At 44.2% G+C, this 13,329-nt stretch overlaps 1 long non-coding RNA gene across 1 annotated transcript; it reads right to left on the reverse strand.

Annotated features, from left to right (window-relative positions):
- Positions 1 to 7,004: 7,004 nt before the first annotated feature.
- LOC129048075 (uncharacterized) lies at positions 7,005 to 11,649 on the reverse strand. Its single transcript, XR_008510106.2, has 3 exons — positions 11,536 to 11,649; positions 10,395 to 10,482; positions 7,005 to 10,230 (listed from the first exon to the last, which is right to left on the reverse strand). It is a non-coding gene; the product is annotated as an uncharacterized LOC129048075 (long non-coding RNA).
- Positions 11,650 to 13,329: the final 1,680 nt, after the last annotated feature.

Below are 13,329 nucleotides of genomic sequence, written 5' to 3' on the forward strand. Positions count from 1 at the left end.
TCTCTTTGCATGTCAGTTTGGGAAGTCTCTATTGACGTATCTTCAAGATGACTGATGTTGTTCTTGACCGTGTTCAGTTCACTGATAAATCTATTGAAGACATTCTTCATTTCTGTTGCAGTGTTTTGATTTCTAGCATTTCCTTTTTTTAAAAGAAAGGGTTTAATTTATGTCACTGAGGCTGGAGTGCAGTGGTATGAACATAGCTCACTGTAGCTTCAACCTCCTAGGATTTAGGAATTCTTCCACCTCACTGAGAACACAGGCATGTGCCACTATGCCTGGCTAGTTATTTGGTTTTTTAATTTTTTTTTTTTTTAAGAGAAGGGTCTTACTTTGTTGCCTATGCTGGTCTTAAACTCCTGGACTCAAGTGATCTTCCTGCCTCAGCCTGGGATTATAGATGCGAGCTGGGATTACAGAAGTGAACCACTGCACCCAGCCAAAATTGATACATTTAAAATATACTTTTTTTAATATAAATGGAAGATGGAGAATCACTATGAGTATTTCATTAATATTTTGTGGAAAGCCTAATAAAAATAAAATTTCCTGTGAGTATACCTCACCCCTCCAAATGTTGAGGCACTTCTCCAAGGAACAGTTCTTTGGCTGAATTTTGGTGTTTTATCTTCCGCCAGTAGTAAAATGAATGACATGACTTATGGCCCAAGGCTTTACTCAGAAGCTTGGTGCCTGTTACCAGCGCTGCTGGGAGCTCCTGGGGTAGACACAAAGGCCAGGTGTCAGGGAGACTACCCAAGAGCAAAGAGCCAGAGAGGGAAGGCAGGTGCTGTTGGACAAAATTGCCATCACTAGGCAGGTGCTGTGAATACAACATAGATCTGAGTCAGGTTCCATATGCAGGGTCCGGGGTGAGTGCCTCGGGTCACTGTGTGGCTGGAATTCTCCAGAAACCTGGTTTATACAGTGTAATTGAAACTTGAAGCAGCATCTGATGCACCTGGGGCAAGGCCGATTAGAACTAGGTGATTGGAACACGGTCTGACTAGGAAGGAAGGGACCATGCGCATCAGGGCAGAGACCGCAGGCGGGCAGACGGCCATAACAGCCGAGCGGGCTGCCCATTACTCTCCTCCAGGCCCAGGAGACTAAACACACTTGAGTCGCAACTGCCTCTGGGCGTGGGAACCATGGTCTTGTTTCCAGTCACCTGTCTCGGCAAGAAGGAGCTTCCGTTGTGCTTGCGGACTTGACCCTACTAGTCTGGGCTGGGGAGTTCTGTGTCTGCCCATGGCTGGTCATTATTGTCTACAAAACCTGCTGTGTGATCTGTAAGAATTTTTATGACTAGCTAGCTCAAGGGCATGATGACATGCCTATGCTATTGCTGAGGGAATATCTCTATTTTCAGGTGAAGGTTGTTTCTAATTTTATGTTCAGAATTACATACAAGAGGCACAGTGGAGGTATATAAATGAAGATGAATCCACCAGCATTCTTTCAAAATACTGAACCACACTTTCTGGTAGACATTGGGGTGGGGTGGCTGCAAGCAGAATGTCTGGGTTGGAATTCTCATTCCACAGCTTCATGCTGTGTGATAGTGAGTAACTTACTTTTCCTCTCTGTGTCACAGTTTCCTAGTGTCTAAAAACAGATAATAATAGTGACCTACCTTATAGACTGTTATGAAGATTAAATTAATTTATATATGTAAATAAGACTTGGAACATAGATTTTCTGTAACTGTTAGCCATTGATATTGCTCCTATTGACCTGAAGTATAAAAACAGAAATGTGACCCTGGTCCTTGACCTTGGGTGGCATCACCAGATAAGCAATAGTTTAGGGAAAAATGTTTGTACTGGGAATTTTCATTATTCAAAATATTATTAATAATGTGCTATTAAGATAATGTTACAAAATAAAAATATTAAAAAGAAGCCTATGGTACAGAATCAGAAAGTCTTACTGTGCATGTGTGTATTTTGACTTTCTGTAATTCCTCTGTCAATCATAAGCTTTGCAGATTTCAGTTACTTGGGTCAACTTGCCAGTAATAACTGCTTTGGTCTCCCTGTAAATGCACCTCATGATCTATTTGCTGTCCTGCTGCTACGGTAACCTTGCTACAGTTCTCTTACCTGATGATCTTCCTTTCCCAGCAAAACATTTCACACTTTCCCTCACAACACATCACAGACACACACACACACACACCATAAACAGCCCCCACACACTCACACACCACACACCAAAAACTCATACATTCCACACACATCACACACATGAACACCCCAGTACACACATATTCATACCACAAATACCACACCCACACCACACACGCATCACACCCACAACCTACACTAACATACTTACCACACACACCAAACACACATTCCACACACACACTATGAACACCCCAATACATGCACACTCATACCACATGCACACCACACACATCACACAAACTCACACACCCTAAACACTCACTTTCTACGTCCACACACACCACATGCAACACACACACACCACAAACACTCTCGCATACACTCACACTCACGTATCACACAATACCATACACTGACACATTCCACACACACACCATAGACACCCCAATAGACACATACTCATACCACACATACCACACATACCACACATACCACCCACACACACACCACATGCACATCACGCATACTCTCACAAATACAACACTCACCACCTCCACTCACACACATACCACATACACACAAACCATACACACCACATGCATAAAACACACACCAAAAACACTCCCCATACACTCACACTCACATACCACACATAGAACACACACACACCGTGAACACACACTCATCACACACACCACACACATCACACAAACTCTCAAACACATACCACTCACACACACACCAAACACACACCACTCACACACACACACCACATACACAGACACCACACATACCACCGCCATGCCTCATACACTCACACTCACATACCACAGACACACCACACATAACTTACACACACACACACCACACATCCTCATACCACACTCATCTCATGTACCACTCACATACACAACACACATATCACACACTTACACTACACATCACACTCACCATCTACTCACATACATTTCACACACACACACCACAAACATCCCCCATACACCCACATACCACACACACATCACATACTCCACACACACACACCATGGATACCCCATATATACACTCATACCACACTCACACACCAAGCCCACTACACTCCATATATACTCACATATGCCACATAAACACAAACCACCCATATCCACACTCACACACATCACACACCACAGTCTCTCACACACTCTCACACACACACATAAACTCACACTCACACACACCCACACCCACACTCACATTACACACACCACAGTCTCTCACACACTCTCACACACACACAAACTCACACTGTCACAAACACACACCCACATCCACACTCACACACACACTCACTCCTTGAAACGCTTCTCTTCACTCGCTGATCCCCTCCTGACCCTAATCCACAACCACCGGGCTCCCAGGGCTTTCTTCCACCAGGACCTCCACAGCCCCTCCCTCCAGGAGCTTCTCTCCACTCTGGGCTCCCTATATGGAGCCTCTGTTCCTTCTGCAGCCCTCGCTCTCCACCTCCCCATGCATTTACCTCACTGATTGCGCTGGACCATCTTCGTGGTTTTTCCAGTGTGTCCCCCATGATAGGTCTCCTCACATACACCGAAGTCACCTTTTGACAAGCCCAGATCCCGGCACCGGCAGTTCCTTGGGCATTGTACATCCCTGCACGTAGGACCGCATCTGGCACACAGTTGCGCTCAGCTATAATTTCAGAGCATGAATGCTCACAGGTATTAGGATCAACGTTCAGAAGGTGCTTTCCTTTTTACTGAACCTGTGGCCTACTTGATTTACCTGATAGCTTGTAATTCAGTTCATTAAATTTCTGTTAAAATATTAATACACCAGGTGAATCTCAATATTATTGCTGCAAATTATGTTTTCATTAAGATGGACAAAGACGGCCGGGCGCGGTGGCTCACGACTGTAATCCCAGCACTTTGGGAGGCTGAAGCGGGCGGATCACGAGGTCCGGAGATCGAGACAATCCTGGCGAAGACGGTTGAACCCCGTCTCTACTAAAAATACAAAAAATTAGCCGGGCGTGGTGGCGGGCGCCTGTAGTCCCAGCTACTCGGGCGGCTGAGGCAGGAGAATGGCGTGAACCCGGGAGGCGGAGTTTGCAGTGAGCCGAGATCGCGCCACTGCACTCCAGCCTGGGCGACAGAGCGAGACTCCGTCTCAAAACAAAAAAATAATAAATAAAAATAAAATAAATCCTTAACTGCACCGAGTCAAGGTATGTGAACAGATGGATGCCAGATCCTTGCTATTGATTATTCTCAAAAATAAAAATAAAACAAATCATTAACTGCACCGAATCAAGGTATGTAAACAGATGGATGCCAGATCCTTGGTATTGATTAATCAGAGAATTCACTCCTATCCGAGGAAAAGGGATGGCCAGGATTACACTAGGGAAGCGTCCACATGGAAAACAGGAGGACAGGGAAAGAAAGTTTGCCCTAACATCTTCTGAGTTCTTCAAAGTGCTTTTCATCTGTGATTTTGTTTACTCCTCTTACTAAGAGGAGTAAATATTTAACATGAGCAGGAAGTCTGAGACCCAAGGCTGGGAGGATTATTTAGCATCACATACAGAATAGGGCTCAATAGATTCATGTGTATGTAAGAACAACAATGATATCTCATGGGGAACCAATGGAAAAGGTAAAGTAACTTGCACCTATTTATGGAAAGCTCACATTAACACTCAAATGCTAATTAGAGAAAAATGTGACCAAAATGTTAACCCAAATCTGTTGAAATGAAAAATAATATGTGTTACTACCTTTCATTCTATATTATTTAGTAAATCCATGTGATTTATTTTTGGTAGGAAAGTATTTTAAATGTCATTTTATATATAAGATCATTTCCAGACTCCAAATACTTACTAAATTCCATGCTCACTAATACATTTTCTGATAAGCATTCTTAAATCATTAGGATGGAATAACTGCTTTTTCTTAGATTTTAACTGACATAGAGGACAGAAACCACTGGAACAAAACTAATGGAATTTTTTTCTCCAGATCCAGGTTACCACATCCGTACCTCTGTCTTGGACTTGGAGAAATAATCAGAACAGGCTGTTTTCCTATCTCATGGAAACTCCTTTAAGCTGCAGGCTTGGCTGTGGGTAGGCAAAGACATAAAGTGTTATGATGGACATTGGAGACTTAGAAGCAGAAACGCTGGGAGAGGGATGTGGGATTAAAAAACTACATATTGGGTACAACTAACACTACTCAGGTGACTCATGCACTAAAATCTTAGACTTCACCACTATACCATTCATCCATGTAACCAAAACCCACTTGTACCCCGTAAAGCTACTGAAATAATAATAATTTTAAAAAGATGCAAGCTTGGGAACAGGATAATGATGAAATTCCCCCTCTACCCCTATAACACCACGACATACATTTTGATCATTTCTTTAAAAAGCATTTTAAACAATAATTAAGTTCTGCTGGGTTGATCTACTAAATAAGGCATCAGTAACAAAAAAAATTCACATATAGCTGGAAAGTTTGCTCTGAATCCAATCACTCCAAATTCACAAAATGTTGGCTTTTGGCAGTAAAGCATTGGAGGAGTGTGAAGGCACTTATACAGGCAAGATTTTGTGGATCTTTATCAGGCAATTAGCCTGTATGGGCCTAACTGGGTTCTTAATGGGTTCTTATTTCCAAATAAAAGTTTAATTTCCAGGTGCATTTCTTGACCTATAACTACCTTTTTATAAATAAAATTATCTCACTACTATGGGATGAATTGTATCCTACCCCAAAATTCATTTGTTGAAACACTTACCTGCAGTACCCTAGACTATGACTGTATTTGATGATAAGGTCTTTCAAGGGGTAATTAAGTTAAAATGAGGTCATGTGGTGAGCTTTAATCCAATTGGACTGGTGTCCTACTAAGAAAAGATTAGGATACAGACATGCTGAGAAGGAAGCTGGTGTGAAGACACAGTGGGAAGATGGCACCTGCCAGCCAAGGAGAGGCCTCAGGAGAAACCATCCTTGCTGACATCACGGTCTCAGACTTCCGGCCTCCAGAATCACGTGAGAATAAACTCCTGATGTCTAGGTCACTCTCTGGTACTTTGTTAAGGTGGCCCAACAGACAAACACAGCTACTTTAATAAAGAAGATTTTCCACTGTGCCTTTGTCACTGGAGTGTGAATAAACAAGAGGACCCACAAATCACTTTCGAACAACTTCTCCAGCCTAGTGTCCTGGGCCTGTGCATGAAGTAGCACCTAAGCAGCCTCAGAAAGTTTCTCAGTCGGGCGCGGTGGCTCAACGCCTGTAATCCTAGCACTTTGGGAAGCCGAGGTTGGGGGATCACCAGGTCAGGAGATCGAAACCATCCTGGCCAATATGGTGAAACCCTGTCTCTACTAAAATACAAAAAATTAGCCAGGCGTGGTGGCGTTCACCTGTAATCCCAGCCACTTGGGTGGGAGGCTGAGGCAGGAGAATCACTTGAACCCGGGAGGTGGAGTTTGCAGTGAGCCAAGATCACGCCACTGTACTCCAGCCTGGGCGATAGAGTGAGACTCTGTCACAAAAAAAAAAAAAAAAGAAAGAAAAAAAAGAAAGTGCTTTTCTCTTTCAGGTGTATCACACGTGGATTCAGGTCCTCAACACTTGCTAAGCTGCCACAGGGCTTTGCCTGGGCATGTCCCTGCCTGTTCCTGTCTTCTGCCCTTCTGGGCCCCGCTGCTCTCCTTTGGTTATGCAGCTTTGAAATTACTCCAAACATTTACATAGTTTGCTACCTGAATGATACATTTGTGAAGGTTGATCATACAAATTGGGTTATTCTTTTTTTGTTTGTTTGTTTGTTTGTTTCTAGATGCCCTGAGACCAGTTACTAGCTTTTTCTTTTTTTAATTTTACTTTAAGTTCCAGGATAAATGTGCAGAACATGCAGGTTTGTTACATGTGCCATGGTGGTTTGCTGCACCTATCAACCCATCATCTAGGTTTTAAGCCCCACATACATTAAGTATTTGTCCTAATGCTCCCCCTTCCCTTGCCCCCACCACCTGACAGTCCCCAGTGTGTGACGTTCCTCTCCCTGTGTCCACGTGTTCTCATTGTTCAACTCCCACTTATGGTGAGAACATGCGGTGTTTGGTTTTCTGTTCCTGTGTTAGTTTGCTGAGAATGATGGTTTCCAGCTACATCCATGTCCCTGCAAAGGACATGAACCCATTTTTTATGGCTGCATAGTATTCCATGGTGTATATGTGCCATATTTTCTTTATCCAGTCTATCATTGGTGGGCATTTGGGTTGGTCCCAAGTCTTTGCTATTGAACATAGTGCTGCAAAAATGTACATGTTCATGTGATTCTTATCACATCCAACTAAACCAGAGTTGAGAAGCCAGGGGATAAAGCACTCATGGTATAAAACATTGCTCTAAAAATGTAATTCTCTGCAAGCCTGACTGCTGGAACTGATTGTTGCCACCTGAGACCAGTTTTATCCGTAGCTTCTGAGATAACTTGCTACAACTCTGTGACTAATTTTTCCCACCACCTTTGCTCATCATTCAGAGCTTGCCAGCTCCCCAAACCCTTCCTAGTGCCAATGAACTTACTCAAAGAGGAATACATAACATTTCTCTTTGTTATAAAACCTCTAATCTTCTTTGTTCTTCAAAGAGAGCACTTTCGGTTTTCACCAGAGATGATCTCTCCTTGGGTTGCAAACTGATATTGCCAATAAAACTCTGTTTTCTACTCTCTAGCCATTCCAGTGGTCCTTTGGAGAACATATGCCTTGCTGCAGTAAGGACTGGAAGTGTATTTCCCCCTCCCATGGAGAACAAGACCCCATACATGAGAACTTGGAGCTACTCCTCCTCCCATCGGGAATGTGACATCACAGCTTATCAGACCCCGTATGGGTTACTGAGCTCGACTACTGGACTCCCAAGTCCAATAAACCTAAGAGTTTGACAGACGCTTTAAGAGCTTAGGTCATGGCAGAGTTTACTCTGTCAGCCATTCTCCGATGACCAGGAGCTTGTGCTGTGAGAGGGCTGCACTGTCCACCACTTCTCCCCAACTTCCCTCTAGTATCCAGGGACCACCCCAGCCTTCTCCAGTCTCCACTGTGATGGCCAAGCCAGTTTCCCTCAAGAACTGCTAGTATAAAGGAACACCTCAAGCTTTAATCAGAAGTTACTTCCCACAGAGCCTTTCATCCTAATGGAGCAACTAGACTTTAATAATTGAGGACCTCACTCATCTGTGGTCAGTGTGCCTCATCTCTCAAGTGGATTCCCTGGGAGATTTGTTCACCATGCTATCTTCTTTAAGAGTTCTGAACCTGAGAAAAAAATTCTCTTTTCATGGGGATAAACCACAGATCCATGAAATCATATTTCGATCATCTCTTTGTTTTAACCATGCAAAAACACCTTTGCGGTTCCTTCCCCTACTGGCTTGAGCCTTGGCTTTTTTCTATTTTTCAACAAGTGGAGGCTCAGAAGCCCCCGAGCAGGAAGGTGCCCATAGCCCGCCGCATGCCCAGCCTCACTGTGCCCTGCCCCAGGGCTGCACCTCCTCTGCTTCGCCCAGCACCTGGAATGTCCCTCCTTCTGAACGGCGCCAAGTCTGCGTCTGTGCAGCTGCCCCACTCACTGCCCCTAAGGGCTCCTATAAGGCCTGTGCATCCCTCTGCCCTGGCGCTGGGGCACTGCCTTGCATCAAACCCCATATTGTCTTCTCTCCCTCTAGAGAGTTAGCTTTCAGGGAGGACAGAAGGATGGAAAGGTAGAAATATTGCTGTTTGCTATAAATAGTACATTGTGAAGGAACAAAAACATGCCTTACAAAAAGAGAGACTAATTGTACCAAAACAGAGACTAAAGGTGGGCTGGATTATTTTCCAAGGATCCTTTCATTTTTAATGTTCATTGTTTCACTCTTAGATGCACCGCTAGTTATATCACAGTTTAACATACACTTTATAAAGCTGGTTGTTTTTTGTCATTGAACATGTTTTGAAAAATATACAATGATCACAGACATCCTTTTGCTGGAGGCTCTCTGTAGGGTCTTATTCCATGTTTCTTTGTAGATAATGATAGTACAGTATGTTTATTTCTCATGGGTTGTGAGGAGACTAAATTATTAAATATATGTAAGTGCCTGGGGCACCTTCATGCCCTAAATAAAAGCTTATTAACTAAATAGATGGATTTGGAATTATTGGCTCCATTCTATGTAATTATTCCTGATCCAGAATGTCTTAAGAAATACAGTCCCTGGACCTACCTCTGGCAACCACTGCTGCTTGTCACTCATCCCGTTTGCCTGCCTCCTTTTAGTTACTAACGGGTGCAGCTGGGTTTGGGGATCAGGGAAGACAGTGGACATGGACTTGTACCAATACCTGGACTCTTCACACACCAAATCCTGGGGGCCAGGCACTTTTCTAGGTGCCAGATATTTAATTCACATCACAGATGTGCCATGTAAGTACAACTATTTTCCCTATTTTATGACAAGGAAATTCAGACCCAGGCAGCTTAAATAAGTTTCCCAAGTTATTCCCCTACCACTGCCACCCACCCCCAACGAACCCCAGCTCAAGCCTAGGCTGTCAGGGTTTGTATTATTAACTGTGTGCTTGAATCCAAGAAGCCCAGGGGTCCTGCCTGTTCAACAGCCTGGGAGCACAGAGACATGAGCTCAGAACCGGGAATCATCATCAAGTCTGTGTTCCATTTTTCCAGGCATCTGACACGTGGTCAGTTGGGCAGAGACAGGAGAGGAACTTCTAGAGTTACTTAGCAGAACGGAGGCTGGAGACAGGTTGGCCCTGACATCACAGGGGCTGTTCTCTTTCCTACTGGTGTCTCCCTCCTGCGAAAATTGTGGGTGACAGTCATGGTGACAGTACCTGGGACCTTAGTCAAGCGTCCTATGTGGAGTTCTGAGTTTCCTTTGACAGAGTGTCCCAGCATCCTTCATCTGTGATCATGGTGACAGAGTCCTACTCTTTTGTCCCACAGATACTGCTCCTGTGCAGAGGGCGTCACAAAGCTCACTCTGTTGTACATACAGCTGGATGATAGAGAATTTCATTAGTTTGTTTCTAAAGAAATACTAGAAAACAGATTGAATTAGAAAAAATTGGAAGTGGAAAGAGGATTTTTCTAGAGTTGACATTTTTATGAGAATCTAAGCATTGGTATCTAGGGGGAAGAAAGCCCAGAGTAATAACTTACTTAACTGTTGCAAATTGGAATGATGCTAATTAGATTTCATGTGTTGCTCGTGATGTTTATTGCTGAAACGTCCATTACCCTGCTGATTCTGGCAGTGAAATAAACATTAGAATTTTTCAACAGCTGTGGTGTAAAATTTTAGAAATTGGACTATGAGTACCATAATTGGGGTTTACTGTTTTGGATTACCAAAGTGTTTAGCCTTTGCCATTCAGGGTGATTTTGTGGAAGCAGATGCTGTGTGGGTGGAAGTCACAGCAGACGCTTCCCTGTGGGGCTGGAACCTGGAGGCTGCTCTGCAGGAGGCTGTGAGCATCCGTCCTCATGAAGCCATGGGTGGCTATTAGATAACGCAGCAGTTGCAAATAAGAGCCAGGGTGTCCTGGTGACTGCTGCACCTTGCCCCTAGTAGGAAATGCTGCTGCCTCTGAGCAGGGCTCAGGGGCTGTGAGCAGTGATTGGCAGCAGCAGGGCTGTGCAGCCTGAGCTCCTGATTCCTCGGACCCACGTGCACACCTGGAGAATGGCGTGCGCTTCACCTCCTGAGCACCAAGGCCCCTCCTTCGTAAGGATTTACCCCATTCATGTGAGCCCCGGGAAGAGTGATGCATTTTCAGATGTTTTTAGAGAGAGGGCTCATGGAGCACTAATCAGAGCTGTCTATGTTTGAGGATATTGTTATGGATACACTCATTTTTCAGGATGAAAGTCCACGCTTTCCTCACACAGCAGTCCCTGACGGTTCTCCCTCTGTTTAGGGCCTTCGTTACCATGTCTGGCACGACCCTGATGCAAATGAAACATTTCCAAGAACAAGGAGCTATAACAGGAACTCAAATGTTGCATTTATAATGATTCCCACTTCGGCTTTTTGACTTTAGAGTGCAAAGAAAAATGTGCAATTTCTTATTTGGGCAAAAACAAAATAAAATAAACAATGAATGCAAATTCCAAATCAGAGTCTGTTACTGTGAGGTAGAGGGCTCTTAAAGGAAACAATCTAACTCTAAAAATGGAACAAACCAGAGCAGCTGCCCTGAAGAATCAAGGTGGTTTCCACCCAAGCTCCACCTGACGCTTGTGAATGGAGAAAACAACGACACCCGTTGAGCACAGACCTGCTCTCAGGGAGGGATTTTACCTTCATCTGCACAAAGCACCCTGCGTAGATCCATGGGGGCTCATTGGCACTAAACAGAAAAATAGATCCCTTCTGCCTCTTTCCAGTTCACACCCATGTAGCCACAGAGCTGGCAAGAAGAATAAAAGAAAGTTTTAATCTATCCCATTCTCAGTCTCACTGCATTGACATTTATTAACCAACTCCATTACTAAGTATACACTCCAACATTTGCAAAATGCTGACTACATTATGTACTCTACAGTGTCAGAAGTTAGTTCATTAAAATCTGAATTTAAATTCTATGTCCATTAAAAACTATTTGTATTATATTCTTCTGTAATTGGTTAAGCCTCATGAGTCTAAACGCAGGAATATGGATTTTTCAATGAACTTTAAATAATCTTATGATTAAAGTCAAAGTAATGTTTGCTTAGAAATTACAGGATTATATTTCATTATTATTTAATTTACTTATTTTTAACTCCTGGCTTGTCAGGAAGATGGCAAAAGTTGACGTGTTCCCTTTTTCCTATACTATGCTATGAAACATGGAATGTGTCATTCTTATCTTACTAACAATGCCAGTGTTGCATCACACTGCAGTATGGTCATGACACAACTTAGCTTCATCACAGAATAAATCAGTCATAATTTAAGTGCCATTTGCTATGCCTTTCCAATAGAATCTGCCCGTGTTCACATGCCAGATATTATTATGACCAGGCATCATTACAACTGGCCATGACAGACCAGGCGCGGTGGCTCACGCCTGTAATCCCAGCACTTTGGGAGGCTAAGGCGGGCGGATCATGAGGTCAGGAGTTCAAGACCGGCCTGGCCAATATGGTGAAACCCCATCTGTACTAAAAAATACAAAAAATAGCCAGGCATGGTGGTGAGCACCTGTAGTCCCAGCTACTCGGGAGGCTGAGGCAGAAGAATCTCTTGGACCTGGGAGGTGGAGGCTGCAGTGAGCGGAGACCATGCCACTACACTCCAGCCTGGGAGACAGGGCAAGACTGCATCTCAAAAAAAAAAAAAAAAACGATTGACCATGACTTGGTAATTCCTGGGTTTCAAAGTCAGTCGCCTTGTCTTAGTTCACAGGCTTGTACTGCAAGACTGGCTTCTGTTATATAGCAGGGCTCACATACTCTCTCCTATAGGGATGTGGGTGGTATTCAGACTAGTTCCTTTTCCTGCTGATTATACTACAGGGTGTGGGTTATCCAGAGCAGAGTGCATTGGTCCAAGTTGCAAGAGCTCTCAGAGAGCTTCCATAGGTTTGGAGACCCATACGATTCCCACAGGTGGGCCCCTTGAGCCTCAGCAACCAGGACAGCGGGCCACTGCCCCACGGCCACTTTGGCCTCCATCTGTAACAAAATAGTCAAGTAACCCTATTGGATCTAGGGAGAAGCCCTTTCCCAACACTGGGTGCTAGCTTTACCCAACGTTACCCAACCCACTTGACCGAAGCCTCATTGTCTTCCCAGGCGGACTCCCACCCCTTGCTCCCTTTAATCTGCTTATTTTTTTCAATAAATTTTTCCCCACTGAGTGCTGCTCTTCATCAAAAGCAAATTCAGGCCAGGCGCGGTGGCTCATACCTGGAATCCCAGCACTTTGGGAGGCCTAGGCAGGCAGATCATTTGAGGTCAGGAGTTTGAGACCAGCCTGACCAACATGGTAAAACCCCATTGCTACTAAATACAAAAATTAGCTGGGCGTGGTGGCGGGTGCCTGTAATCACAGCTACTGGGGAGGCTGAGGCAGGAGAATCGCTTGAACCCAGGAGGCAGAGGTTGCAGA

The sequence above is a fragment of the Pongo abelii genome, chromosome 13 (assembly GCF_028885655.2).
Source record: "Pongo abelii isolate AG06213 chromosome 13, NHGRI_mPonAbe1-v2.0_pri, whole genome shotgun sequence".
NCBI classification, from domain to species: Eukaryota; Metazoa; Chordata; class Mammalia; order Primates; family Hominidae; genus Pongo; species Pongo abelii.